The sequence below is a fragment of the Maniola jurtina genome, chromosome 19 (assembly GCF_905333055.1).
Source record: "Maniola jurtina chromosome 19, ilManJurt1.1, whole genome shotgun sequence".
In the NCBI taxonomy this organism is placed as follows: domain Eukaryota; kingdom Metazoa; phylum Arthropoda; class Insecta; order Lepidoptera; family Nymphalidae; genus Maniola; species Maniola jurtina.
Genome location: NC_060047.1, coordinates 7425119 through 7451048, shown reverse-complemented (window position 1 = coordinate 7451048; position 25930 = coordinate 7425119). Strand labels below are relative to the sequence as shown.

The 25930-nt window shown below is 35.3% G+C and overlaps 1 long non-coding RNA gene across 1 annotated transcript; it reads left to right on the top strand.

The window, feature by feature from the left end:
- The first annotated feature begins 1318 nt into the window (after positions 1 to 1318).
- Positions 1319 to 22462, top strand: LOC123875170. The gene is made up of 3 exons (XR_006798089.1): positions 1319 to 1332; positions 14922 to 15010; positions 22451 to 22462. It is a non-coding gene; the product is annotated as an uncharacterized LOC123875170 (long non-coding RNA).
- The last annotated feature ends 3468 nt before the right edge of the window (positions 22463 to 25930 follow it).

The window sequence follows — 25930 nt, the reverse complement described above, 5'->3', positions numbered from 1 at the left end:
TTCAAAAGTCTAGTAGATCATCAGATATCACTAAACGAATTACCATCAAATGAACCTTTGATTTCTTTAGTATTAAAACAGTGTAATTAAACATTTACCTTCAAACGTACAGAATTTTCAAGCATGATATAGTAAAAAAACTACGAAACCTGTAAGAGGATTTCATTTATACATGTTCAGAACTTGAAAATTCACTGAGCAGGCTGTATTTAAAAGTCACAAAGCAAATTACAATACGTTGACCACTCGAGTCGATATATAAGGAACCCACAAACCAAAGAACTGGCTGAAACTCGAGCTTTTTCAGCGCTGAGGTATTTTATAAGAGTCAGCTAGCAGTTTTAATTAAATCTTGCTTCAGCTGCCCAGATTTAGCGCTTAAAATTGTATGAACACTCGCTTCATGGTATGAATATGTGTAAATGCATCTCATTATAAGCAAATACCATGACCATGTAGGATCTTTGCTTGTGCTGTAAAGAAAGATTTTCAACTGTTGAATGTAGCTACTAGCTAACCCGCCCCGACTTTACCCGAGTGGAATTTCCTAAAATCCTTCTTAAAGTGGGTTGAAGTTATTAAGAGAACCTACATACAAAATCTCCAGTTTCTAGTGTTTATATTTATGCCATCTTTTTTATACTATGTAGAATGTAGATAGATACCCGTAGAGAGTTGATGTTAAGAGGGGTCTCTCCGTCACTCGCTCCATACAAACGTAGTTCTAATTTCATTTGAATATTAAGCAATCAAAGTCCATGAAATTTTGCAGACATATTCTAGAAACTAATATTTATGCCCCTGTAATTTTAAAACTACATATTTTTAGAAAAATCTAAAACACCACAGGCACAGATATTAGTTTCTAGAATAGGTATGTCTGCAAAGTTTCATGGACTTTGGTTGCTTAATATTCAAATGAAATTGGAACTACGATTGTATGGAGTAAGTGACGAGAAGAGCCCTGTTAATCTGCCTAAAGATAACGTTAAAACCTCTGTTGCAATTTGTAATACAAATTCGTTACTAAGTGGCGACGGGAAAATACCTTAGAGCGGACTGTCTGTGAAAGTTACAAAGTAAAATACAATCTGTTGGTCATTCGACTCTACATCATAAAGAACTCACAAGGCAAAGAACTGGCTGGAACTCGAGCTCCTTTTTACCGCTTAGGTATTTTATAATAGTGTGCCAGCGTTTTTAATTAAAACCACGCTTCGGTTGAGTAGATTTTTCTCGTTTAAATTGTTAAAGCACCTCGTTTCATGATATAAATGCGAGCGTAAAGTGTGTGATGTACCTAGTAGGTGTTTTGTTAATTCAATACGCTGCGTTTTTGTGTTCCAGTCGAATCATAGTTTGATACAACTTGGAGTATAGATATATATAAACAGAATAATGAAAACCAATGTAGAGTCAAGATAGGGGCTTCTTTAGAGGACGATTCAAACGACATGACGTGTTTGTTATCTTCAACCTTTATGCAATGCATTAAGGTTGTGTATGACACGTCATGTCTGAATCATCCTCTAAAGCAGCCCCTATCTGACTATGAGTTCCGATGTTAATAACCCACGAGACAAAGAAATAGCTGGGTTTCTAGTATCATGTGATAGTAGTTTATAGTAGAGCATCGGCAACGTTCTAATCCATACTAATATTATAAATGCGATAGTGTGTCTGTCTGTCTGTCTGCTACGTTTTCACGGCCCAACCACTGAACCGATTTTAATGAAAAGGACAGACGTGGGATACATCACGGGGAAGCACATAGGCTACTTTTTACCCCAGAAAGTTGAAGAGTTCCTACGGGATTAAAAAAAAAACCGAAATCCAAGCGGATGAAGCCGCGGGCATCCTCTAGTCGTAAATAAAATTATACAGCATATTATAACATACTAAACACGACACTCAATCGAATTTAGATACGACCTAATTGAATCCAGATTATATTAGTAGGATGATATAAATTTAATTTAAATCTTTCAATCCATAACGTTCTATTACTCGCTACGAGTAAAATTTAATAATATACCTACCTACCATATCACAATAAAAAATAACAGCATATCAAAGCACATGCAATGCTCATTGTTCGATTGTTCGTAAGTATAACAAACGCAATCTCATTGAGCTGCAAATGAACATGCCATTTTCTAGCTTCCTGATACTACTGCATGCGTGTGCTGTCTGTGGTTATCTGATATCTGGATCCCGCCGGCCACGCGTTGACAGCTGAGCCTAGATTAGCAATGTAATGCAAAGCCCACCTACTCTGATGTGTTGAAAGTTGAAAATGTTTGCCCAGATAGGCCCAGTTTGTATAATGGAAACTAGCTGGTGCCCGCGACTTCGGCCGCGTGGATTCTGGTTTTTGAAATCACGTAGGAACTTTTTGATTTTGCGGGATAAAAAGTAGCTTATCAGTATTTTCAATTTTCATCGTGGGGCATCATATGAAAAGACTTTACTCGTAGGTACATTCTAAAACAGATTTGTATTTATTTTTATGCATAATAGTTTTTGATTTGTCGTGCAAAATGTCGGAAAAAATACCGGAGTACGGAACCCTCGGTGGGGGGTCTGGCTCGCACTTGGCCGTTTTTTTTTATATATGTTAGGCCGAAAAATGCCAGACATATTTTTTAACATAAAGATGAACGCTCGTATACTTACATTGAAGTGATCCAAGACAAAGACATTTATTGTTTGATCCCGTGACCCGTCACCTGTTCACGTCGTCTCACGTTCGGAATTTATTGACCTCTCTTATAAAAGTGACACAGTTTCCGCATTCATGGGGTCATACCCGTAAACATGAAAATTTTTAAGATCTTTTACCTAAAAAAACCAGCCAAGTTCGGATCGCGTACCGAGGGTTCCGTGCTCGGGTATTTTTCCGACATTTTGCACTATAAATCAAAAACTATTATGCTTAAAAATAAATAAAAATCTGTTTTAGAATGCACAAGTAAAGCCCTTTCATATGATATCTCACTTGGTATAGTTATCTTACTTTAAAAATTAAAACACATTTTAATTTTTTTTCTGTGATGTAACCACAAATTCACTGTTTTCAGATTTATTCCTTTACTTGTGCTATAAGACCTACCTACCTGCCAAATTGCATGATTCTTGATCAACGGGAAGTACCTACCCTATAGGCTTTCTTGACAGACACGACGGACGGATGGACGGACGGACGGACGGACAGACAGACAGACAACAAAGTGATCCGATAAGGGTTCCGTTTTTCCTTTTGAGGTACGGAATCCTAAAAACCTCAATAGCTCAACGGTTACAGGTACTGACTCAGATGGATAAAACCCCACCCGTTGCTCTATTCTCGTACCCTTCCTAATTTTTGAACCTGTTTGGAATAGGCTTAAAAGACGCTTATAAGTAAATTGAGATCTGAGGTGGAAATACGACGGTTGGCGCCGGAAACCGCGCCGAAGCTAGCGGAAATTATCTACCGCTGTTCATAAACAGACTAAATACGTAACGTTATGGACTAAGAGCCAGCGCGTGCCAGACCTTCATAATTTCATAAAAGCTGAAATTTTCTTGCGTATTGCCCCCAACGACAGAGGGACGATCAGCGACTATGAAGTTTGGATTATGGTGGCTTTGGGAGATAACAGGTAGGTAATAAAGGAAAAAAAAATCTTACGACCATTATAAAGTGTAATTTTTTATACCTTTTTTCCTAAGACTTTTTATTGACATCAACATAAGAGTTTTTTTTAATAAAAAAAACTTAAATCTAAATTAAAACAGAAAAAATAAAATAATAATAAGTAACTAATTAATTAAAAACTAAAATTAATAAAATTATATTAAATCTAAAACCTCATCAAGAAAACCGCAGATCGGCATTGTATCCAAGATGCTCGCAGCATTTCATGTAGCGCAGCTGAAAAATAATTTAATTGAACTTCTAAATCAATATTTGGTTTTGGGTCAACGTTCTAAACCAAATATCAAAATTTCTGGTTTGTAACTCATTTCGTCTACAAGCTAGAGACCTGTGACATGCGGGCAGACAGGCGGACAGACAGACAGACGGGCAGAGGGACAAACTGACAGACAGCAGAGTGACATCAACGCTCTATTAATGTCACTCTGCTGTCTGTCCTATTTACCCTTTGGCTACGGAACCCTAAAAATAAATAAATAAATAAATCTTTATTATCTTAGCAGAACATTATTTACAGACTTTGGTGTGAGGCCCTGCCTCCTGATGAAGTGAAAACTGTGTTTCAGGAGGAGGAAAAACCTATTTATATTTCAATAAGTGCACTTTTTGTAAATAATGTAGTAAGCGTAAGGAGGTATGTGTTTAATTTACTTACAATTATGTGTAAATATTAGATTTTCTACAAATAGATTACGGTACACCACACATTATTTCAATCTAACTTTTCTCATACTATACGTCGGAAAGGAAAGCAGTTATTTATTCTGTGACTAAGACTAGAAGAACTTACTCGAGTGGAATGGACATCTTATAGCATTAGTTACGTGCTTCGGGGAAATGAGTTTTTAAATGAATTCTGTCCGCGTGTCGTCGTGTTCTCACCAGTATAGCAAATTATAATACAGCATTGAACGGCACAACGCATCTAGTAAGTTAAAAAAAAACCGGTCAAGTGCGAGTCAGACTCGCGCACCGAGTGTTCCGTACTCGGTCATTTTTCAGACATTTTGCACGATGAATCAAAAACCATTACGTATAAAAATAAATGAAAATCAGTTTTAGAATGTACAGTTAAAGCCCTTTCATATAATATCCCACTTAGTATAGTTATCTCACTTTAAAAATTGAAACACATTTTAATTTTTTTTTTTTGTGATGTAACCTCAAATTCACGGTTTTCGGGTTTTTTCTTTACTTGTGATTATAAGACCTACCTACCTGACACGACGGACGGATAGACGGACAGACGGACAACAAAGTGATCCTATAAGGGTTCCGTTTTTCTTTTTGAGTTATGGATCAGAAATTACTTGAGCACAAATTCAAATAATATAGGTACCTTATTAATAATGATCATTATCAACTTGGCCGGCTATTGGGAGACTTCACACACCTTTGAGACATTATTTAGATTAACGATCACTTTTCCTAATAATGATTAAAGAGTGCAAATTATTACCAACTTATCTTAAGTGTAGTGTTGTCATCTCCTTATAAAAATAGCGATATAATTTTTCAGTGTGTGTACAAATGTTCAGTGATTCGTGTTCTTTATAATTGTGTGCAGACTATCTCTGAACAAATATCAGTTGATATAACTCAGAGATATTCCCATGTATGCAATATAACGACATAAATAAAGCAAGTCAAGTGTAGCAGCCGTCTCTACTAATCTTATTTGTGCTCGTTCCGAACGGAAATTCTCATCTGTATCACTATTTTTATTGCCTACAATATATCACATTGCATATGCCTCGAATTTTTGTAATATCTTTTTCCATTTGGGTTATACTGGATATCTTAGGAATATTTCCACCAATATTGTATGTAGATGTTATTTCATTGCCATATTGTATTGATATGTTTCAGTAAAAAAACTTAAAAAAAAAAATTTAATTTAAAGGTTGCCAAACAGATGTGATCTTTTGCACCTGCTGTTACGTTGGTCCTACGTAAAATTAAATATTTGTTAATACCTACTTAATAGTTTCGAAAACATAGCACGGAACTCCAAATCAATTACGATCAGTGAAATAGCTTACTAAAAATTTGACTTTTAACCATATTCATTGTTAGTACATGGGTAACATTCATAGTACATTTTCGTTTCTTTCCTACTAGTAACAGATTCAATTTCGGTAAAAATCTCTGAGGTAAGGTGAGGTCGTAATCAAGCGTTCCTAAGCCTGCAATCGGTAAAAAATATATGGGACTAGAAGTTACAAACCAAAACCAAAATAGAAAACGTACATACGGATAAGTTAGGTTTAGGCAAATCACCACGGATCACCAGCCGGGAGCAAAATAGGGTACGGAATACAAATTCAAGGCGCAACCCAACCATTGCTACGTGAACCCCCGTATTCCTCTCTATAGTCATATCCGTTCACTGAACATGCCGATACTCAATATAGGGAGGTCATTGAAAACTGGTTAACAAAATAGACCGACGAGTCGACCACCTGAGATTTCAATTTCGCGTCGCGAAATAAATTTATTCGGATTTCTCACTTGCCTTGTCGAAATTGACGATATATTTTTGCAAACCTATTACCTTTCCTAGTGTATCTTAGTTGTTTTGTTAGCTACCTCTTGTAATAGAAGGAATTTAGCTAAAGTTTTAAAATTCAAGGAAAAAATGCAAAAATTAAGTAGGTAATAGCAGAATAAGTTAGAGGAATTGCTTCTACTGCAGCAGCGTAAAGTACCTACTATAATAATAAATTTTTAATAACACTCTTAGTAAAAATATGTAATGGAATCAATCGTGAGTTTCTTCTCTAACGGCTTACAATCCCTTCTTTTTTGTTAATTCAATTTTAGTAGAAAACAAAAAATTCCGATACCAAATATATATTAATTAAGAAAACCTAGCAACTTATCCGATGGATGGATGGATGATGCAATCCAGATCCAGACTGATAGCATGTACTAGGTATAATATCACCCCAGCAGCCACCTCAGGGAGTACACGAGGCAGTATAAAGAAAAGATTAACTTTTTAAACTCCGACCCAAAAAGAGGGGTGTTATAAGTTTGACGTGTGTATCTGTGTATCTGACTGGCATCGTAGCTCCTAAACTAATGAACCGATTTCAATTTAGTTTTTTTGTTTGAAAGGTGGCTTGATCGAAAGTGTTCTTAGCTATAATCCAAGAAAATCGGTTCAGTCGTTTGAAAGTGATCAGCTCTTTTCTAGTTACTGTAACCTTCACTTGTCGGGGTTGTTATAAATTTTTAATTTACACTTGTTACCTACAGTACCGTATAGTGTATACACACGGTAAACATATTATTATACTATATCTATGTCCGTAATATTATATGATTATAGGGTTCCAAAGATTACCTGATAGGTAATATAGGTTGATATACAAAATGGGAACGCGTCGCACCTGAGACATTTTGATCATAACAAGTAGATAGATAGGCAGTAGGTATCATCACTCTTTGTACTCTCATCGAATAGGTAATACTTTCATAAAAATATTTACTACGATGTAGAAAATACGTAACCTTTTGAATAATAAAAATAGTTGTTTAGCCATGTTTTAGCTTTAAATGGCAGCTCACGCGTTTTTAATTTTGCGGTATTTTCTCTATAATTCAAATACAAGATGATGCTACGACTTCGTCCACGTGGATTTAGGTTTTTAAAAAGCTTAAAAAGCTATTTCTGTACCAACTTTCGAGAATATCGATTAAACGGATGAGCCGTGAAAAGCTAGTAGACAGACAGACTGACACTCTCGTGTTTATAATTGTAGTAAACGTATGGATATACCTACCTCTTGTTTCGAAATTTTCGCTTTTTTCAAACCCTCAAATTATTGTTCTATTCCTCAAAATCTCTATAAAAATATTTAAAAAACAATGTTTGTTTGTTTGTATTCGATAATCTTTGAAACTTATGAACCAATTTTCATGATTCTTTCACCATTAGAAAGCTATACTTTATCTAGAAATATGGCTATAAATTACATTATATACAGCGGATGAAATCGCGGGCATCATATCAATTTTATAAGTTGTTTTCAATATGTGCAAGCTCAAAGGCATACAAAACACATGGTAATAGTAGGTACCAGTCAGTACCTATTAGAATTAGGTGTCTGAAACATACAGGAAAAATGTTTGATAATGTGTTTACAAAACAAATGTCTACGTCATGCCGCAGGTTTGGAAACCCTCCAAGGATAGCCATCTTCGCAGTCTCGTTCGCCACAAATATTTTAATATGACAAAAATGCGCCTTTATTACATTTTTCCTCGCCTTGGCAACGTTTCCATTAAATTATGCCCTTTTCCCTATTCTGAATCTTTTGAAGGACGGACGCCCGTCGTCAACGAGTGCGGCATAAAGCATAGACCATTAACTTGATTGCCGCGAAAATTCAACTTTTAGACTGAGGCCACACGATGCGTTTCTGATGCGTTGCGGTGCCGCGCACCGCTGTGGATTTGAGTATCGGGTACAAAAAGTATCGTGTTGCAACACACCACCTCTCCCCGCTTCTTCACTCATGTCCCAAGTCCGTTGTTGTTGCGACGTCATAACGCATCGTGAGGTATGGCACAGCGATTTCTATGTAGGAGGACTCATGGCTCATCGCTCAGGCGCCGCATCATCAACGCAAGCAACGTGTGGCTTAATAATATTTTACTAAGTAATACTACTACTTATATATACGTACTAATTAGTAGTTATGCCAAACGTCGTAGATATATACAAATCAAAAATTACCGACGCTATCTGATGGTAGGTAGGTTTTTCGCCCCAAATTGCGATCAGGTGCATGTTGCAAATGAAAAAAATGTAACATCGCAAACATAGTTAGCTTAGTTGCAACGAATTTCCCGTGCGCAACAACTTGCAACTTACAGTTCTGTTGCAACTGTAAATTGCGGACCGAGATACGAGCTGTGAAACACAAATCACTCGTTTAATCAGGCGTTTGTCGGCGCTGGTGCTGCAATTTGCAACACGACAAACGAATGTAAAAGCACTGTTGCAAATAAAAAAGCTGTTGCTAGAAATATTGCAAATGTGCTGAACTGTCCATTCGTAAAATAAAAAAGGAGGTACGTACGTAGGTATATACCTACGCAAGTAACTATTGACGTATCAATTGAGATAATAGTTCAATAGTTGAAGTCTTATTTTCGTTGACTCAGTCCACAAAATTATTGAGCTTTAGATTAAGGGATTTATCTTCATTCAAGTGAATGTAAATTAGCCATAGCTATACAATAAAGGAAGACCCAAAAAACGATGAATGGATTGCGTGCAAGAGCATCTACAGAAAATTGAAAAGCTGACGTCATACAAGAAAGAAATAAAGGATAAAAACGAATTGAAGGAAACTCATACAGGGGGTAGAGACTTATAAAAGGTTGTAGCGTTAAAGGAATTAAATAAGTATAATACACTAAGTTATGTTTTAATAAAGAGTGTAGTCGAAATCTGTAATTGGAAATGCGCGGGTGCCACCGTACCCGCTACAAAGCGAGCGAAAATTATCCTCCGCTGCTTTTAACAGACTTGTATACATTGCAGTTCTAACCATATATCTGAAATTACTTGCTTGTATTAGAATAGAATAGAATAGAATAGAATAGAATAGAATAGAATAGAATAGAATAGAATAGAATAGAATAGAATAGAATAGAATAGAATAGAATAGAATAGAATAGAATAGAATAGAATAGAATAGAATAGAATAGAATAGAATAGAATAGAATAGAATAGAATAGAATAGAATAGAATAGAATAGAATAGAATAGAATAGAATAGAATAGAATAGAATAGAATAGAATAGAATAGAATAGAATAGAATAGAATAGAATAGAATAGAATAGAATAGAATAGAATAGAATAGAATAGAATAGAATAGAATAGAATAGAATAGAATAGAATAGAATAGAATAGAATAGAATAGAATAGAATAGAATAGAATAGAATAGAATAGAATAGAATAGAATAGAATAGAATAGAATAGAATAGAATAGAATAGAATAGAATAGAATAGAATCGAATCGAATAGAATAGAATAGAATAGAATAGAATAGAATAGAATAGAATAGAATAGAATAGAATAGAATAGAATAGAATAGATTTTTATTCAAATAAACTTTAATCTTATCGTTGTAATCGTCGATAAGATTTAAGACGATTTACTTACTTACAAATTAATACCTCTTTTTCATCTTAAGGCTTTTACCACCTTGCGTATCCGGCTTCATGATACCTACTCGTAATATTACGATTGGATTATGACATAGACAGTCATTATATAGGTCAGTAGTACTTAATTTAGCGTGATTGTCAAACGCATTATAACGAATTCCAATGAGAGCTGGGTCGACTGGACATGGGTTTTGCCGAGCAGTCGAGTAGCCAAGCTGATTGACATAACCCTTATCTATTGGGCTCGTTTCTTATTGGAATTAAATTTTAAGCCGATTGATAATGCAAAATACCTTTTACCCACATTCACGTAAGATTCGAGTGGCTACACAGTTAAAAGAAAATGAAAAAGTTTTGTCGGGAAATACTATCACAATGAAAAAGCAGGGGAAATCCCACACACAGATTGTAGAGTCTAGAACAATCATTATTAAAAGGGTCAAGTCCCCTGTCTCGTCTTCAGTCACTTCATAATTGTGTGAGACGTGTCTTTATTTAGAAGTGTTCAAAGCTTGTATTTCTTTGGCGCTGTGGTGCAAGTTTACCTACTCGTAGATACTTAATATGTCAAGGATGAATTATTTTGTCGCGGTAAAACGCCTCGCAGAACGCTGTTTAAATGCTTTTTTATCAACTAAAGAAATAATAGAACTATTCTCCAGTCGTGTGAAAACTGAAAAAATAAACCAATCATAGGTAACAGTGTGAGAAAATAACATTACTTAGGTACGTGACTAAGGGAAATGAGTTTTAAAATGTATTCTGTGCGCGTGTTACCGTATCTTGTACTTTTTTTGTTTAAAAGTAATGTAGATGTACCATCCTCCTTACTGGATCTCAATAGTGTCAATGGTTTTGCCAAAAACAGGTATATATGGCCTGCAATATGAGTGCCATCGTGAGAAACGCGCTAGTGGCGTGATTCTGACCACCGATTAATAATATTATTAGTATTACAACCGTTACGTATAACAGGTATATACTCTAATCGGCTATCTTAATACAAGTAATTAACTAGACAATAAAGTTAAGTTAAAAAAATAAAGAAAAAAAGGCCAAATACAAAAGGCAAAACTCCGAACACGATGATAGTATCATACTTATAACACTAGGGAGTTTCAGCGTTTACCTTTATCTCCATCATCAGACTCTTGTCACTTTTTTTTAAATATCCAAGATGCTCAATGGAAATGAAATTTGAAATATTGGATGAAATGAATTATCATTTCATCCAAACCACACGTGTCTGACTTTTCGACCAGACATTTCAAAGTAGCCGAAATATCAGCTACTAATTTCGACGGAATGACAACGTACACACAAAGCAACCTAATAAATAAAAATAATGCTTAAGTAAATAAAAAGCTTTTAAAAAAACCATTACCCTCAGCCGTAAAATGGTAGAAACCAATTATAATATGTAGAAACCAATGTAGAATTCTAATAATATATCTAAAGCTCAGATTTAATTCCCATTTCACATACCCGTTGCATGTGCAAACCAAACTAACAACTTCATACAATTAAAACCTAAATCCCAACAAATGAGCTAAAAGTATCATTAATGCTCACATTAGAGCACGTAAGCGACGTGCCCCTCCAATGTTTGCGAAAATGTTTTTTCAAGCTGTTCACTTGCTATTCATTTTGGCGCGACGCAAATGAGTTTCTAAACGTAAATAAATCTCACTGTCTCCGTTGCCTACTCCCATTAATGTCACCCCAGCCCCTCGTAGGTTCAACAGGAAGTAATGAAACACTATCACTTTATTAAAGCGTATTATTTAAGTTGATAAACTAAAAAGTTTAAGCACTCTCTCTCCTTTTATATAGGATCGCGACCTCTTTCCACTAGTCCCCATAATAGTTCCTTCCTTATGCTGACTTTTTAGGAATGCTTACAGTAAGTTCATCGCTACCTAATTTTTGTTTCGTGAGCTCTACGGTAATGCCATTAAAAATTTTATAAAATAAAACTCTTGCAGCTTGAATGTAACAGATTTCATTTTCACAAATAGTAAAAATCTGTTTCGGGTGGGCTCAATTGGTAGCAGCGACTGAATACTCCGCTGCCTGTGAAATACGTAGGTAAACCTGTGTTCATACTGCGAATTTTTTTACATCTTTAGTATCAACTAGCTGATGCCCGCAGCTTCGCCCGCGTGGATTTAGGTTTTTAGAAATCCCGTGGGAACTTTTGAGTTCCCAGGACAAAAGTAGTTTATCCGTACCGCGCGACAAAGTCTTTACTTGGTAAATATACCTTCAATATCAATTTATAACCGACGACAGTTTCTAAATCCCATCCACTTTGGTGATCAGATCCCCTGCAGCATCAGGATTGAGGAGTTGGAATCTAAATTTTTTATAGGGCAATGTCGCAAAGTTCCTCTATTGATTAAAAAAAAATTACGCAAATCGGTTCAGAAATCTCGGAGATTTCGGTAGAATAGGTAGAAAAACACAACTCCTTTTTTGAAAGTCGGTTAAAAAAGTAGCCTATGTTACACCCTAATGAATCCTCTACTTGTCTGTGAAAGTCCCGTTAAAATCAGTTCAGCCGTTCCGAAGATTAGCCTTTTCAAACAGACAGACAGACAGACAGACAGACAGACAGACAGACAGGCAGACAGACAGACAGACAGACAGACAGACAGACAAAAATTTTAAAAACGTGTGATTCGGTTATGGTATCGTTCAAATAACCATATGAGCTTTATATGAGGTAGTTTTTTTTGAGAGAGTTAGTATTTCGAAATTACAGACAGACACTCCAATTTTATTTATTAAGAAGATTACATCTTTAGTAATACTAAAATCATAAAATTTAAATCTCTCTGTTTGTTACCTTTTCATGGCGTAACCTCAAAACCAATTTTGGTGAAATTCGGCACAGAAACAGCTTGCATTTCGAAAGTGGATATTATGTATTATGTATAGAAAGAATACTTTTTATGCGCGGGGAAATTAAAAATTCTTGTAACATTTTGAAAAACTTACTAAGCATGTGGAAGAAGTCACGGGAATAAGGAAGTATAATTTTAATTTGAATAATTTAATAATAATTTATTGATACTTATACATATATGGGTTACATAGCAAGATTGAGTCAAGATTCCTACCTTCTGCACTAGGAAATACCTGTATTGCAGAAGGTAGGAGTACAAAGTTTAAAGTTTTCTTAATTAATTTCTAATATTGAAACTTAACTAGGCCAAAATTATGGATGACTGTGTGTGTGCACTTGTGTTTGTTTGTGTGGGCGCGTGTATAGTAAATTATAGAGGTGAGTGCATCTATAACAAAACTGGTAAATTAATAACGTGTTAGACATTAGAGTACGGAAAAGATAGAGTTTGTCATAGGAGTTTGTATTCACAGAAAACATTTCGCTAAGAATTTTTTTGGTAAGAGTGCTTTTTGGTAAGAATTATTATTTATACCGAAGAAGTTCTAGTACGTCTTTCATTATTACAATACATGTGCTAAAATGCTCAAAGTAGACAAAACGGATGAAATCGGTCCCAAACTGAATACTACCTATTTTTTTTCTAAGCCATAGTTATATACGTACGTAACCCAAATTGTAATAATATAACTAAGCGGTTGCTATAAATAAGATGGATCAAGTTTTTCATCATCATCATCTTCTCATCTTCCTCGTCCCCATCTTTTAAAAAAATATTTGGTCTCTGAGCGCACCTTTACTTATTTCCAATATCCGCCACAAAACCGAATCCCCATACTTCCCGCAGCAGTATAATAAAATATAGGTACTAGTATTTGCTATACTCAGCACGAAAAATCAGAATATAGTGTATATGAGGACTTTTGAAAAAAATTGTATTGGATGTTTGTTCAAAATAGGAAAAAATACGTAGGTATTTTCTATTTAAGAATTACACTATTAAGTTCAAATACCTACTAAGGCTGCCAATACTAGCTACATACCCATTTTTAGGATTCCATACCTCAAAAAGAAAAAAGGAACCCTTATACTGTCTGTCGTGTCTGTCAGGAAACCTATAGGGTACTTCCCGTTGACCTAGAATCATGTTTGGCAGTTAGGTAGGTTTTATAGCACACGTAAGAGGAAAAATCCTAAAACCCTTCAAAAAGGACCCTTCAATCCTGTTCTACCAATATCAATATACTATGTCCAAAACATTTCACGTAGATACACCGCTGTAATATTATGTGCAATATGTTCGGCCACTGACTTCAAACACGTTCAATTATACGTGTAAACTGTAAATAGAACTACGTGTTCTCATGTGGTATAGTATAGTCATGGAGGCGCTAGCAGTAGGTAGGTACGTGTGAAAAGAACCCTCAATAAAATTTAATCCTTTCCTACCAATATGGTCGAAACATCTCACGTAGGTACATCGGCGTATGTGCGCCATATATTGCAATTTCATTTCCCTCGAGTGGACCTACACCGATATTGCAGCTTATTCTTTGGAAGCTTCCATATTTTCCTTACTACATAACTATCCTGTCCAAACCGTCGCGATGTTCAAGAAAGAGGACGCTTTAAAATAGCTTTTACGATATACAGTATACATTACGTAGTATAAAATGAATGTGCAAAAAAAACTTATCATACCTCTAGGTAGGTACTATTATTACCTGTACAAATAACAAATTATTAATCGAACACCATACTACCACAAATTTAAAACTGTGATACTACCCTTGCTCTGTGCCATTGCACTGATTGCGAGTGGCTAGCACTGAAATTCATAGTCAAGATACGGGTTTCTTTAAAAGATGATTCAGATGACATGTGCCATATTCAACCTTTATGGTGGTAAAAAGATGAAGAAGAAGGAAAAAGAATAATTGTGTCTTTTTTTAAAGTCGAATAAAAAAATAAAAAAACCTTTTATAAAAGAGAACATGTTTTATTTATATAAATCACAATCCACTGGCGTGTTTTTGATCATTCCTGGGGAAATGGACTTTACAACTTGTTTTTGAAAGTGATTGAACGTTTATTCCACTCTCACACATTATATAACAAAATGTCAGTTGGCATAGAAATAAAATGCTCAAGAAATGAAATAAGTGCTTCAAATGCGGCCCGAAAAATAACAACCAATATGCCTATTTCAAATTATGTACTCAATTAGACTTATTTAGAATAAATATTTTTATTTTCATTTGAAAAATTCGAATATTAATAAAATTTTCGATGACAAGTGTTAAAAGTGAGGTTTAAAATAAACTGAAGTTGGTGATATTATAAAACTTTTTTCGTAATAAGCAACATAGATGATAATATTATGTGTGCAAATCAGACCACTTGAGCTTTGTCATTATGTTTGTGAGCCCTCGTCTTATTCGTCGTATTTAAGTCAATAGTTGCAGGTCTCAGATGTGAGACTTGGAACATTTATTTGAGAATCGCCAGACCACGAAACCGCAGACTACTTAGAGTGCCCGCAGTGGTAAATCAAGTTTTCCAAAAATAAAGTAAAATCGCAAGGCGACTCTGATTGAAAACCAGAAAAATTTAAAACAGAAGAAAACTGTTTTTAAGCGAAACACGACGAAGTAATTAAATAATTTAACATTGAAAACAATTTTCGTTAAAACGTTCGCTCCGGCAGAGACTGAATGCTTTTCATAATTCGTCGGCTAACCAACACGACGCAAATTATCACAGTAAGATTTTAATTAATGTAACGACGTGCCTATAAAATTTTACCTAGAGACCACTCAGAATTCTAGAAGTTTCTCGTACCTACACCCTAGGCTCCTAAGTATCCACATGTTTTAATGGCGACTCTAAATATCGCTGGACAAGCTTGATTAGCAAGACTTGTCAGAGACTCAAGGAAGAATTGATCACTGAGTCATCAAAATGAAATAATAGATAGAGTAAGTATACATGGATGAATAACCACTCAACCAAGAGTGAGTAAGTTTGATGACTTTTGAAAGCTTTAGAACAACTAATGGTTTGCCTGGACACCCCATAGACCATAGATATAGGTACTTATCTATTTCGTTAGAGAAGAAGCCTTTTCGGAAATGTTTGGGTAAGTAGGTACTAACTCATCTCTGTACCTACTGATAGTTGCTGAATTCACTGGCAAATGGAAATGACAGAAAAGCAAAGCCAGAGTTTTCTATAGATTTGAATTTCTAGGCAGACGAAAGAACGGCCAGAAAACTGACAAGCTGCGAAATAAAAATGTTTCTTATGTGATACGGAACCCTAAAAAGCAGAGAGGAGATATGAAAAAGCCACAATTCTCTATTTACTTTTATATACAAAACACGAATGTAATTCACAGAAGCTCTCCATAAAGGCATTCGCTATTCACAGAGATGAAAGGGTTTTAATTTCTATAATCTGATAAACAGAGGCTATGGGTATGGTATTTATTTTTCTATATAATTTTCCCGTACAGCAGTTTTGTAGCGACGCGATGTTTTCACTGCAAAAAGGGTAATAATAGGACTGTGTAATCTAGGGTACCGGGGATTAATGCAAAATCCTCGCTAAGTTATGTAAGAAAAAAGGAAATGGAAAAGCCGAGATCATGGACAGCAATTTAGTATTTTGTCAATTAAGAACTTGTAAGTCCAGTTACATAACTGGCAGTTAAAACGTTACAATTTCTGGCAAACTTTGACTGTCAATAAAAGTACAAGTGTAAATTAAAAATTTATAACACCCCCGACAAGTGAAAGGTTACAGTAACTAGAAAAGAGCTGATAACTTTCAAACGGCTGAACCGATTTTTTTGGATTATAGCTAAAAACACTCTCGATCAAGCCACCTTTCAAACAAAAAAAACTAAATTAAAATCGGTTCATTAGTTTAGGAGCTACGATGCCACAGACAGATACACAGATACACACGTCAAACTTATAACACCCCTTTTTTGGGTCGGGGGATAAAAATGGGTTGAATAAGCCAAGATTTGTTAACTTAGGGCTAAGATTTTACCTTGGAACTTAATCAGAGAGATAATAATGTCCCTAATAACTTATGCCACTTTGCTCTTTATTGATGGTCAAAGTTACCAGCTAACCGTAAAGCAACTTTAATCACCCGTCATGCAACACTGTCTGTCAAAGTTTGCATTTGGTGACGGAACCCTTTCTGTGATCCCAACTCACTCTTATCAAATTTATTTCTGCGGCCAGTGGTCGGTCGGTGTTTTATTGCCCACTATTCTGGTGAATAAACGCGGTGGGGGGTTCTAATGGAGTGGCCGGGGTCGACCACTCTCCACAGTCCGCACCCTCCGTCCATCACCCGCAACTTGTGAATATTCAGTTTTTTGCTTCTGAATTCCAGCTATCCATCGGCTAACCATTTATTAGAGATTTTTTCGTTTTAATTTTAACTTACCTATTCAACGTATAAGATTAGCGTAACCTTGTGTTCATCATAATTATAATCGTTTGTTTTGCTAGAATATGGTACATCCATTAGGTAAAATCGCAGTAGATATCAGCGCTGAACGAAACTTATGCTCATGTAATTGCGGTGCGCCTGATGCTGCTGGGTGATAGTTTAGGGGTTAAAACATCGGCCTTCTAGTCTGAGGGGTTCTGGGTTTGATCCCGGGCACGCACCTGTAAATTTTCAGAATTGTGTGCGTTTTAAGCATTAAGTGCGTTTTAAGTCTAATTCTCAAAGGAGTGTGAAGTCTAGGTACCAAGCCGCACTTGGCCAGCGTGGTAAACTATAGCCAAACCGTCCCACTACTACCCACTCAGTAGTGGGACGGTTATAGGTTAATCATGATGATGCATTAAGCCCATAATATTCTTATTGATTGTTAATCCGAACATTGTAGTTAGCTGGTTCTATTAGTATATTAGTAAATTAGTATTGCCAAATGATTTAAAAATTATCAGTTACGGCTTCTTATATTTTCTGTGTTTTCAAGAAATAAATAATGAAAGAACGTGAAGGAACGCGTTAGTTGACTAAAGCAAACATATTTTCCCAATAAGAATTTTAATTTTGACCTAGAAAAACATATTAAATCAATGCCGATAGAATGAAAAACAAAATAATAACGTTCTCATAAAATTAAAGGCACACAGAAAATGGGAAAACTCAATCAATTTCAGGGTGATTCCAAAGAAAATCTATAATCAAGGAGACAAATGAAATTGTTTGTACTCAACATTGCGGAGGAGGATGGAGCAATTTCGTCGCCAAAATTGTTACCCGCTGTTTACTGATCGCTTTTCGGAGTAGTGTTTATTTCATTATTTCACAAATTGAATTATTTTATCTTTTGTTTTACGTAGGTACTTGTAACAACTCTTCATACGACTGCGATATACAAAGGAGTGGTTAGGTACGTGTTCATCAGTCTAACATGTTTGTTTCGCCCTTTGCGGCGTTCTAAAGAATAAACGCGTGGACCGATTTTGGAAATTTTTTGCAAATACACTTCTTGAGAGTGTTACTAAAGATATAAAAGTAATGAAAAACAATATAGCGCTGTGCAGTCCAATATGATGTACTTAGGTGGATTGTAATAAATAAAATAATGGAAGTCGATGGGCATGTGGGCAGAAATAGGTTTCTTTTAAATCATAGTTTGTTTTTGTAAACCATTTTTCCTTTTTAATTAGCATTCAGGATTTCGAGGTTTTAAAGTTTGGTTTTAATTTCATTCGTTAGTGGCGGATTTAGTCCGGACAACATTATAGAAATTCAAGTAAACATCTTAAGAAATACAAATTCAGAGTACTTCAAGCCGTCGTCGGTCTCACAATTTGTAAACAAGGCCCATTTACATATTTAATTAAATTCTCACCGTTTTAATTTGGCTCGGTTAAACCGCAAATTAACGTAGTGACATTTACGCACGACCTAATTTGTAAATTGGTATAGTCTTACAAATTCATTGTTAACCTTACCTGTTGCCTCAGTACACGCACTACATCATAATATGTAATAAACGTAAAAGATGGATTATGGTTTTTGGGATGTTTTCCCATCAGAGATGCAGCTGTGCTGTGAGGAGGTCAAAGCAGCTAATTTAGCAACTATGTGACCGTTTCCACTAATGCTAAGCGGTGTAGCAGAGCGGGTAAGACAATACGCTATGAAGATGCGCTGCCGAGAAGTAAGTAGATATGCGACTCGAGCGAAGCGATGCATCGACGGACGGTAGAGAGAGCACGGGGCTACGCCACTAGCGCATCTGCGGCTCTCATCCATAGCAAGCATCCCTCCAAATAAAAAACATCGCTGCGTTAACCCGTTGCCACCAAAGCTAAGCTATGTAACGCAATGAAAATAATTGGTGGATTATCACATACACCATAGCAACAAAGCATATCACATCTCTAGTGGAAAAGCAGCGTCATATGCCCCTGTAAGTAGTGTCTAACTCCTTTTTTTTCATAGAACTATGTACGTCAAATGTCATTCATTTTTTTATTATTATTATAATAACAAAACTCTATATTTTTATAATAGGTAGAGGTAATTATCATAGTGATTTGATATTTTTCGTGGAGTTTCGTCGCCCATCTCCAAAGATCTTCAAAATTTAAAACTTGCTGGCTGACGATAAGCATAAAGAAGTTTAACTACCGAAATCCGAACATCAGCAAAAAAATACGCGTCAATTTGACAGTGAACTCTTTGAAAAATATACTACAAAAATATGAAACTAGGTTATTCAAGAACACACTCGGGAAATACGAGTAGAAACACGGTAAATTGAAAACGGTTTAGAATAGATGATAATATAATGTAACCCTTTATGAACCGAGGCTGGGGCCGGAGTGGCGCAGTCGGTGGAGTGGCGTCAAATTAAAACTGTAAGCATTTAATTAATCGTGTAAATGGTTAGGAGTGGAAGGGTTAAGGTGGAAGCCGCGTTGAGTTGCATTTTTTTGTATGACTAGGAACTAAGAATATTATTTAGTTGAGATTTTCGTCCAGGATCACTTAAAAAATACTGTTTTTTAAACATGTAATTATGAAAAAACTGAACTAAGTACTTTGTATAGTAGTGACGAGTGAATTTAGGTACAACAGTTAAATTGGTTCAACGAACGGTTGGCTCATGAAAAGTACGTAAACAGACGCACAGAGTATTGATATGTAATATTAGTATGTAGTTCCTTTCTTATCCTAACACAATAATACTCGGGCCATGTGGCCTGACTGTAATATTATGACCTGTCACGCGACCTTAGTGGAATGCTGTTAAAATAGCTACAGCACAGAATTGATAGCCTACAGCGTTTAGTAGGCGCTTAATCGTATCCAATGTGCCGTTAAGCCAATGCGGGCTTTAAATTAAGAGATCATAAATATCCGGGATAAATGTATTTGTAAGTTCAAACCAACATTCAAAATTAGCTAATTCGAATAAGTACACTTATACTTATACACTTTCTCACGCCTGAATATTAGATAATTATTACCTACAATTTTTTCATTTCAACATTCGTGTGTATAATGTACTAGCTGATACCCCGACTTCGTTCGCGTGGATGTAGGTTTTTTAAAATTCCCGTGGGAACTCTTTGATTTTCCGGGATAAAAAGTAGCCAATGTGCTAATCCAGGCCATAATCTATCTCTATTCTAAATTTCAGCCTAATCCGTCCAGTAGTTTTTGCGTGAAGGAGTAACAAACATACACACACACACACACACACACACACACACACACACACACACACGCACACACACACACATACAAACTTTCGCCTTTATAATATTAGTGTGATGGGTAAAGGATATCGGAATACAAAGAAATGTGTTTATTTTTCTGTTGCAGTTGGTAATTATTCATAGACTAAACCGATTTTGAAAACATTGCCAAATGACACCGATATTCTCATAAGAGTCGCAATAGCGTAGCGCTAGTAAATACTTTTCGTAGCTTGCATTCTGTAGACTAACGTAGGTCACTTCTAGCTTGGTCCTTCGAGGAAGTAACTCTGTGTGAACAAAACAAGAGCGACAGGCATAACTCATCGAGTTGCGAAGCTAAACTACCAATAGACGGGTAGATACCTACATACATAAGTAGTTCGAAGAACCGATACACGTTGGGATTCTAGGGTGCTGGAATGGCCACCACACTCCGGAAAATTCTCTTGTTAACCGACTTCCAAAAAAGGAGGAGGTTCTCAATTCGTCGGGATCTTTTTTTTTTTGTTGTTGTTGATAAATCTCTCACTAGGTACAATCTCAACCGAGTTTTTAAACTCTTACGAGTGAAACACCGATGGCAACGACTTGAAATAAAATTCCCAGCTTATGACCTCATTACTAAGTATTCTGTGCTCAAAGTTGGTAAATCAGTTCACACTCACAAAATAAAGTAAACTTTTCTCAATGCCATCAAAAGCAAATCGAAACGAAAGCATACATACATCCTCGCTATATAACGGCGACCAGCAAACACTCGCTAACAGTTTGGATCGGAAATTGCTTCATCGTCGTCAGAATTCGCGCAATCGAGTTCTACGTACAATTCTTCACGGCTAACACTCCCTCTGAAGGTAAACAAATTAATTTAAAGGCTCACCTTACTTACCTACTAAGTACTTAAGTCTGACATTTAGCTCAATATCAAACTGAAAATGATATTGTGAATCCTACAGAAAGACTTTCAACTTTGATGTAAAAGCCTGCTAGAGATCATTTTTCAGTGATTAGGCCGCCGCGCGCCGCCAATTGTTGTAGGTAGATAGATACTAATCGGTATTGTATTTAATTACTTTTGTGTTTCATGATATACCGTGAAGGATATTTCATTCATTTCTAGATACCCCAATCCATACTATTTTCCTTACGAAAAAAAAGCTACCTACAACTTCTAGAAAACGCGTATTAGTTAGTTTAATTTAACCAGTTCAATTCAAAAACAAAATTATTTTTTCTCACGGTGAGTTTTGATGGTAATTTAATTACAAGCTAAGTAGTTTATTCTATGCTTAGTACCGTAGAAATTATCGTACACATTTGGAAAGTTACCAAGAATTCCTGCAATTACAACGCCAAATCGCCCGACTAACGTTTTTCGCAAAAATGTTTACGCATTCCTAAATTGGTGTTAAATATTTGGCCGGGCTCTCTGAATAGATTAATATAATTAAATAAAAGCTACCAACGAAGCAATAATCTTTTTTTGTCCCTCTTGAAAAAAACCAGTGAAATAAGTTAGTGGCGAAAATTAAAAATCAACTTAGTGAGGGCTCATTTTTATTGGTCGATATAACTCGTCACAGCCTGTGGAAACTTCTTGCAAGCAGAATTATTTACTAACTGATAATATGAAATAGCGTTTGATATCAACCAACGAAAATGCTGCCTTTCTGTAACTAAGAAGCCGTGAAACTGCAAGAAATAAATAATAATTAGCTTATTAGTTATCGCCAAAACATATGGCATTTAAAAAAAAGTTTACTACTTAGGACCAAACTAACCTTGGCAGCATTATTTTTCAGAAACATTTTTTACATAATATAACGGCTTTTTAGTACAAAATGAGTCTTATAACATCCCTTGTTCAAAAGTTTTGAACTGTTAAAATACGGCGACTTTAGTCAACTTTTTAACAAAAGATACCTAATCTGAAATCATTGAGGAGAATTGTGAAACTGTAAGTAGGTAAATGCCAACTTATTGTTCGACTAAATGCCGAACGCGTTGAAATGCCACTAACTTTCTGTCTTTATCATTTTTATTATATTAGGTAGGTAGGTAGCCAAGTACATAAACTGTAGCCCATACATTAGAGGGATTCATAGGTTTTGAAGTCATAAAAACTAGAATAATAATAAGAATTTTATCTTCTACAATATTTGGAAAGCTAGACTTAGAGTGTGATTTTGAATTCCATACTGTAGTATTTTTTAAGCCGCAAAAAACCATCATGTTTAACAACAGATCTAATGACACAAAATAAAAGGCATAGGTACTATAAAAGTACAAAGCATAGTAAAAGATAGCCTCTACATATTACAGAAACAGTAAATAATTGTTTAGGTACGTAATAGTGGACTTATGATAAAATTAAAAATCAATTAGTGCAGAGTTTTTTTCTCTAATAACAGCAAAAGATGAAAGAGATGAAAAGCTATCGTAAAATTTCTTTCTACGCTAAAACGTGGAACCTATGTAACATACGCCATTCACTAAAGCACTCCATAAAAGCATCCGCTGTCAAAAGAGATGAAATGCTTTTTATTTCCATAATCTAATCTAATTTACTACAATTATAAGAACAGGAGTACCCAAGTTTATGTATGTTTCACAATAATTATACCACGAATCAAAACAAGTAAGGACGTAAGTTGTATTACTCGTACTCGTAATATGACCAAATTGAGAGTCGTCATTATAATAAGTACAAGTAAACCCGGTGAGCATCGCAAGGGAATTAATTACGTTTAAAAAAATGTTAGCCAAGATTTATAATGTTATTTTAGTCCTATTTTGTTAGTAGGTACTCAGAGTAACCTTGTCTCGAAAGGCAAACTAATAAAAACTGAAACAATTTATTTGAACCTGTAATAGATTCGTAGTCGAACACCTCACTGTAATAGATTCAACACCTCAAATATTTGTAGTTATGCAATTACATAAAATTAATTAAGTTTATTTTTCTTGTCGATCATTTATTGATAGCAGATGATTATGGCCCCAGATTCATCCCTCCGCTCTCATCAATGGTGGAAATGTATTCTCTTTTATTCGAAGGATACCAATAAATCCCGTACGTGAAACGACGCGTGGAAAAATATTTTCTTTGTTCAGTTCACATTCATGCAACAATGCCATACCTTTATATTACTTCTCATTTCTGATTCTTATTATTGTAAGCACATGCGATACAAAATAGTTTCAAAATAATATCTTCTTCCTTCCTAAAAATATGTTGCCGATATGTAGTTTATATACCTACAAGGGAAAATGATGTTTTCTAATATGGCTCAGGTCTGATTTGGTGGTAGCTTTTAGCTGTGACTGGATACAAACCACCCTACTGGTAATCCCCTATCCTTCTTTAATCTATTACAAGCATGGTCTTTATAAAACATACCTTTATAGGTAAATTTTTCTGGTCATCGACATCAGGCATCAACCCATCGCCATAGGCCAAGGCCATAGTCCACTGGCATAGTGTGAATGGGAGACTTCACATAGCTTTGAGAATAATAGGTATGGTGAACCATCAGGCAAGCAAGTTTTCCTCACGATGTTTTCCTTCACAGTTAATTCCGAAAAGTTAGAGCTGCATGCCCAGAATCGAGCTCCCGATTAGGAGGTTCCATTTTAACCACTAGGTTATCACGGCTTCCTCAGTCCTCACACACACAATGCATAGTTTAGTTTAGCCCTCGGCCATAAAAGTGACCTAAAATATTAGATTATACTCTAATAAATTATTATTATTTGAGCATCGTATTGGATGGTGTCTATCTCTTCAATGGTAGAGTAGGCATTCACCCAGCATCTAGACTTTAATAGGCTATTACTTTATGCTAAATCAAGTTTATTTATGTCGAGCGGAAGACCTGATAGAGTCTGGCACGTTGCCAAACAATATGGTTTTCTCAAAAAGTACTGTGCTACTTTAACGAGTAATAAGGTTGTCGTAATGACGTCATAAAGTTTTTATGTATTTGAACCGCGGCACCTAACTTTCAATAAATATACCCACATTAATTTTAACCTACTTTTACGATTTCACCTCCCGGCAACACCGCGCAGTGCCTTTTTTCAACCCCCTACGCAAAAAGAAATATAAAAATGTTTTAAGACTTATTAAGAAATAGGTATTAAAATTTCGAAAATTATGATATTATTGCCTATCTGTTACTGGTGTTAGAAACTTAGATTAAAAACTTAAAATTTTAACAGTAGGTTCCTTTTATAATGTACCTAGGCACTCACTGAGAAAGGATAGGGGATGAAACTTTGTATGAAAGCCGGTTATTTTTCAATTCACATCCATAATTTGGTATTTAGACTGTTGGTCAAAATTTAAGAAAAGCTGTCTGACGATTTATGAAAATTTTACTTCGTATAAATTGGTATTTGTACTTCTGGTCTAAAATACGTGTTTCATATTTTTCAAAAATTCCACTCAAACGTATCCAGCGTGGCCCACTTAGTTCTTCATACAATTCGTCGAATTGCAACTTCTAGGACCCACGTTGAACATTAATTAATGGTTATGTTTCAAACTTAATAGCTAAGTAAGCATTTTTTATTATATTTTATAAAATCTGTTACGACACGCTTTTACGCTCCGATAAAAATATTTAGCAGAAATGTTAGCAGTAAAAACTTTTCCCAACGTATTTTTTTGCCATTTTATATCGTTTACAAAGGCACATGTTTTGATGACGAAGCATTCACTAGGCCGTGTAGGCTGGTTGACATATTCGTTAAAATGATATTTTTTATTATATCTGAACCAACTTACATGACGATGTTGAATGATGTGCCCCCAATTGCGTTCATAGATAAACAGCTCTACGTAGCCAAAATAATATAACGTACTTCAATAGAAATATTAAAAGATTATTAAATTAATAAAAAACCGACTTTCAAAACCACTACAAAGTAAAAAATTAAGAAGTCGGGTGAGCATAACAAAAGAAACTAGAAATCTAAGCGTGAAGCTCGCCCGACTTCAACATACATACACGTGTAGAAACAAAAGTTATTTTTTTACTTTGTAGTGGTTTAGAAAGTTGGTTTATTAAGTTAAGAACGAAATATCGAACTTATATATCCTTTTGAAGTATTAGAACTCTAAAAAATTAGGCTTGAAACTAAATTTGGCACGAACAAGTCTGGACTCAGGACATGTGGGTTCTTGACATAGAAATGCAGATAAGTTTATTCAATAGTAGTAAGGTATGCTTAACGACCTTCTCTCTCGGATACTCAGCAAGAGGTAAGTAATAAATTGTTAAAACTATTAATTATGGTGACGTAGGCACCGCGTCAGCAAAATACACCGCATGTTTGTGACAGCTTAAATATTTGTATCCCAAAATATTTAATTTTAT